Source organism: Trichomycterus rosablanca, unplaced genomic scaffold (assembly GCF_030014385.1).
Source record: "Trichomycterus rosablanca isolate fTriRos1 unplaced genomic scaffold, fTriRos1.hap1 scaffold_196, whole genome shotgun sequence".
NCBI classification, from domain to species: Eukaryota; Metazoa; Chordata; class Actinopteri; order Siluriformes; family Trichomycteridae; genus Trichomycterus; species Trichomycterus rosablanca.
This window is the reverse complement of record NW_026947024.1, coordinates 32,247-38,246: the sequence shown is the minus strand read 5'-3', so window position 1 is coordinate 38,246 and position 6,000 is coordinate 32,247.

The window sequence follows — 6,000 nt, the reverse complement described above, 5'->3', positions numbered from 1 at the left end:
AGACTGGCATTGCCCCCACTATACAAGGCCTATTGGATACTGGGGTCTTAGTCCCAACCCGATCAAAATGGAACACACCCATACTTCCAGTTAAAAAGCCGGACAAGGACGAATACAGGATGGTACATGACTTGAGACTGATCAATCAGGTGACTGTCACTGAAAGCATACCTGTCCCAGACCCCTACAGATCACTACAGAACTTGACCCCTGAACACAAGTTTTTCACAGTTATTGACTTAGCCAACGCTTTCTTCTGCATACCAGTACCATCACATTTAGCAAACATTTTTGCTTTCACATATCGGGGACAACAATACACCTACACTAGATTACCACAAGGTTACAAGGACAGTCCCGGTATTTTTAACAAGTGTCTGAAACAAGATCTTTCCCAGCTGCTGACTGACCAATTGCTGGACACTGACACAGCACTAATTCAGTATGTAGACGACCTACTTATTGCCTGCACTGACTCACGCACCTGCCTGACAGACACCCAGACGGTCCTTTGTAGGCTAGCACAAGCAGGATATAAAGTCAACAAATCCAAATTACAGGTCTGTCGACCCGTTGTCACCTTCTTAGGTCGTTGCATTTCTCCAAAGGGACACACATTGACTATGAAAGCTGTGCAAACGATCCGAGCCTTCCCTAAACCTAAAACAGTCAGCCAGATGTTATCTTTTTTAGGTCTGACAGGCTATAGTAGAAATTACATCCCAAATTACACAGGCTTAACCTCACCACTGAGGGCTGAAGTGACCAGATTGGGTCAACGTAACCTCACTGCTCTAATTGAGTGGAGTACCAGCCTGGAAGCCAGTTTAGCCAAGTAAAACAAGCACTCGCACTTGCAGAGCATCTGCAGTCCCCTGACTACACTAAACCTTTTTATCTGGATGTCTCTGAAAAAGAGGCAATGGGGAAAGACAAATTCTCCAATACCATAGCTCAAAATTGGATCCCGTAGTACAGGGACAACCACAATGTACTAAACATTTGGCAGCATTAGCCACAGCAGTGGATAAAACAGCCCACATTGTAATGTGTCATCCTTTGGTAATCAACACATCGCATGGGGTGGTAGCATTCTTGACCTCAGCTGCGTTTACACTATCTAATGCTAGGCGTTCAAAGATTAGTGACACCCTGCTTCAGCCAAGTATCACATTTGCACCTGCAAAAACTGTTAATATGACCAGCACACTTCCTGGTGGAGTAGAAGAAGATGAGTTACACATTTGTGAATTAGTAGCTAGCAAAGCGCTAAGGGTTAGGGAGGAACTGAGCACCGAACCTCTAGGAGAAAGAGACATGGACCTGTACTGTGATGGATGCTGCTACAAGAGCAATGAGGGGTTGGTAGCCTCATATGCGGTGGTAAGTGAAAAACAGGGACAGTTTGAGACCTTAGAGGATGGAATCATACCACAACCTGCTTCCGCCCAGCTGGCAGAAATCACTGCTGTAACTAAGGCACTGAAGCTGTCAGCTGGTAAAAGGGTTAACATCTACACTGATTCAGCATATGCACACTCAGCCATACATGTAGATGGACCTCAGTGGCTCCGACGTGGCCTAGTCACCTCACAGGGCACCCCTATTAAACACATGACTGAGTTACAGGAACTGTTAACAGCAGTACACCTACCAAAGCATGTAGCCATAATAAAGTGTAAGGGACATTCCAATTTGAAAACCAAGGTAGCCCAGGGAAACAATGCAGCCGATTTAGCGGCTAAAGCAGCTGGGGGTTATGTAAGACAGCTGGTAGCACTGACGACACTGAGTCTGCCGGAACTTACAGACACTCATCTTAGACAGATGCAAGAGAGGGCAGGAGCGTATGAAAAGAATAGTTGGTTACAGAAAGGGGCGAAAGAGGTGGACGGAATCTGGAGAAATCACGAAGGTAAGATAGTGGCACCAGGAGCGGTACTAAAGCTACTCTTAATCGAAGCCCATGGTCCCACCCATGTAGGGACAAAAACCATGCTACACCACCTTAGGGCCAATTGGTGGCATCCAAATCTAGCAGACATGGTTCAGTTGCATGTAAGAGAGTGTGGGGCGTGCCAGGAAAATAATCCGAAATCAACCTACAGGTTACCTATCGGAAACTTTCCAGTACCAGACGCAACTTTTAAGGAAATTTGTATTGATTACACTGACATGGGTCCAGACAGAGTGGTGAAGGGTTATCGTTACCTACTGGTAATGATCGACAGATACACAAGGTGGGTGGAAGCCATACCCGCCAGGCGTGAAGATGCCAAAACTGTAGTGAAATGGCTTAAGACCGAATTGATTCCAAGGTATGGTGTACCTACCACAATCAGGTCGGATAATGGGACCCACTTTAGCAACAGGCAACTACAAGAAGTGGAAAAAGCCCTGGGGATAACCCATAAATTTGGCTCAGTGTATCATCCGAGTTCGCAGGGTATTGTAGAAAGAGCCAATCAAACAATCAAGACCAAATTGGCCAAAGCCTGCTATAAATCCAAGATGACTTGGGTTGAAGCATTGCCATTAGTGCTCATGTCCATGAGGAGCTCCCCTAGGGGGGACTCTCACTACTCACCTCACCAGCTGCTGACTGGTCGACCCATGTCAGGTCCGCCACGAGATAGAGCAGTAGGCAAAATGTTAGATTTGTGGGATGAAGAGTTGGACAATTACATGGAAGCTTTAACTAAGTTTGTTGCCAGTATCTCTCCCCAGAAACTGAAAGGAGAGGAACGAGTACCATTGGTGTCTGAGGTGGAACCAGGACAGTGGGTCAGGATCAAGGTGCACAAAAGGAAGTGGGATCAGCCGAGGTGGACCGGACCTTGGGAAGTGACTGAAGCCACTTCACATGCAGTCAGAGTAAGAGGGAAGAAAGGTAACAACTGGTATCATCTGAGCCACTGCGTCCGTGCTGAACCTCCGACCAGAACCCTCGCAGGGACTGGACAAGATCTGCAGGCACCCATCCTTGAGGGTGATTCCTAATTCTGCTTAAGGCGGGTCAGCCTAGCAAGAAAAAAAGGGGATATTTTTCAGAAGGATGGTGTAAGGAAACCATTATCCTGGATAGTGATGGGAAGTATACAGGCAGCCAGCTGAATGCACAAAAATTCAGTAGGGCGGATTTAGTATGGTTGTGTGGAGATATGAGAATCCGGCAAAGGTTGTATGGGAATTGGTCTGGGGAGTGGGCGTTGGTCTTTCTGATTATGCCTTTCAGAATTTACAAGCAGCACGGAGTGGAGGATGCCGCGGACGTCCTGACCAATCACCACAGCCATCGAAGAGACACCCGAGAGGTCAAACCTGGCGGATCCTTCAACAAGACCGTGTGGATTGATGGTATAGGGGTCCCAAGGGGGGTCCCAGATGAATTTAAGGCTGGGAACCAGATTGCTGCAGGGTTTGAAAGTGCACTCTTTTGGTGGGTAACTATCAACAAGAATGTAGACTGGATAAACTATCTCTATTACAATCAGCAGAGATTTGTTAATTTCAGTGTTCAGGCCATTGAGGGACTGAGAGACCAGCTAGACCAGACTTCACTTATGACCATACAGAATAGACTGACATTAGACATGTTGTTAGCAGAGAAAGATAGAGTTTGCCAGATTGTGGGTTCATCGTGTTGCACCTTCATCCCTAATAATACTGCACCCGATGGTAGTGTGACACGAGCTTTGGAAGGATTAAGGGCTTTGTCACGAGAATGGAAGGAAAATTCAGGGATAAACAATGAATGGGTCAAGTGACTAGAAAAGATATTTGGACCATGGGAGGGAGTTATTACGAGTTTAGTGATGTCAATATGAGAGTGTGGGATTGGCAATTTTAGTGGTGTGACGGGATCAGATTGGATCCAGGATCGGGAGAATTCGAAATCTGCCAGACTCAAAAGGGTACCCGAAAAAAAAGGTAAGGGCGATTTAAGTCCTCATTTAGATGCAATCAAATATTTAGTTCTGAGTCTGGTATGTTGAGAATTCTCTTGTAGATAATTAGAAATAATCACTGATAAATGTTAAGGCGTGGTTCCTCTTTCACTGACAAAGGTATGGTGGGCATGCCTTGACTCCTGGTGAGTCTAAAGGATCCGGTGTGGTTAGAGTCCATGCCAGTTTGGTTAGAGTCCAAACTCGAAGCCTGGTACCAGGACAGTTGGTCCGAGTCCAACTGTGAAAGCCTGAACGGGTTCAGGTCGGTTGGTTAAAGTCCAACCGTTTGTGTGGTAAGTTATTTTCTGGTCGGTGTCGAGCAGTCGGTCCTGAAAACCAATATAGCAATTGCTTTGTGGAATAATCAGTGGAATTTATTAAGTTTCCTATTGCATGGTTAGCAATTGGTTAGTAAAGTCAGTGAGGCTAGAACTGGTCAGGGAAACTACTTACCGGGGTCTTGGTGATGTCAGTATGTGTAGGGTATTAATAGAAAAATTTGGGATAGAAGTAGTGTGTAGAGGAAGCAGAGGGGGGCAGGATCCACCAGTTATCCAGATGGTGTTGGCTGATTTGTCGAGATATCATGTAGATGATGATGAGGAGGATACCCTTGAAGGTGGGCCGGAAGACCCACTTCGAGCAGTATAAGTGCTACTAACATTGCTTAATTAAAGGTAAAACCGACCAGACAAGATTGGAGAGAGGACCAGCACTACTGATCACACACCGTGATGAAGGAAGGAGACTTGGAAGGACTGGCAGAGGCAGACACTGAGGGGACTGGAAGACCCACTCCAAGGGACAGAAGTGCCACTAACTGGACCTGCCTACAGGGAACAAAAAACACAGCAGAAAGCCCAACGAAACCAACTATGCGGAAGACGAGTCCAGAGGAGCCACCGGAACAAGAAGAAGAGAAAGGATTTGATTAGACTAGGAGGGAAAAACATAAACATATAGTTCGCAGACACATAGACCATCTTTGAAAACACTAGTTAAGTGCAACACACATAGTTTAGCTACAAAACGCAAGGGGTTAGTTCAGGATTGTTTACAATGTATATATGTTTCATACTATTTTTAGGAGGGATATTCTCTGTGTTTCATCGTTTAAATGTTTGTACTGCTGTGGAAACAGGTAAGACCGACAGGGGAGAATCCATAAGACATTAGGAGTCATGCAGAGACACAGGAGCTATGGGCCCCTTCTGAATATCTGCAGCTCCGTCTGGTGGAGGACAACCTGAACGGACTTCCTGTAGAAGCCACGCACCCATTGTTTTTATTTTATTTTTCTCGTTTTTGATTTCCTATTTTTAAATTGCTTTATTTTGTTTTCCTATTCTTATTTAATTTTCTATTTTTTGTTTGTTTGTTTGGTTTAAGGGTAGGAGCTGTTGCGATAGGTACGGTTCCTTTAGTTTAACTGGTAGCCTTTTATTTTTTAGATACCTTTTATTGTAAAAATTCAGCCCAGTGGCCATGTAAGTCAGAAGGGGTTAAATTGGGGGGTTGCTGACAGCTATCCTTATCTCCTGGAATCTAGAAACACCTAACCTATAGTTAAAAGTTAATGTGAAAGCATTAAGATGCTTTCAAGGGGGGATGTTAGGTTTTTCGGAACATAACATCATTATTAAACATCATTATTAAACATAAATTCAATATGGGAAGTTTTACGACATTCAGGCCATGCGGCCTTTTGTTCAAAATGGCGCTGGCCAGGCCCCCTCCCTGACTCCTACCGAGGGGGGGAGGCGGAGCCCTGGGCTTTTTAGCACATTTCATTGGCTCCAACAGCAGCGGCGGAGGAGGAGCCTAGACTAGTTTAAAAGAAGGGCGCGCTCCGACGCCGGGCCTCTTTCTTGGTGGTTGTGTTTCTAGACTGCAGGAGAAAGGAGCGCCGATCGGCTTAGCTCTGACCTATATTCACAGATCATTTTTACACTTAATAAAGTGTTTTAAAGAGTACTTTCTGGACTTCCCGACTGCTTTCTTCAGGACCTTTTGAACTAAAAGATTCATCCTAACAGCATGAATATTAAAA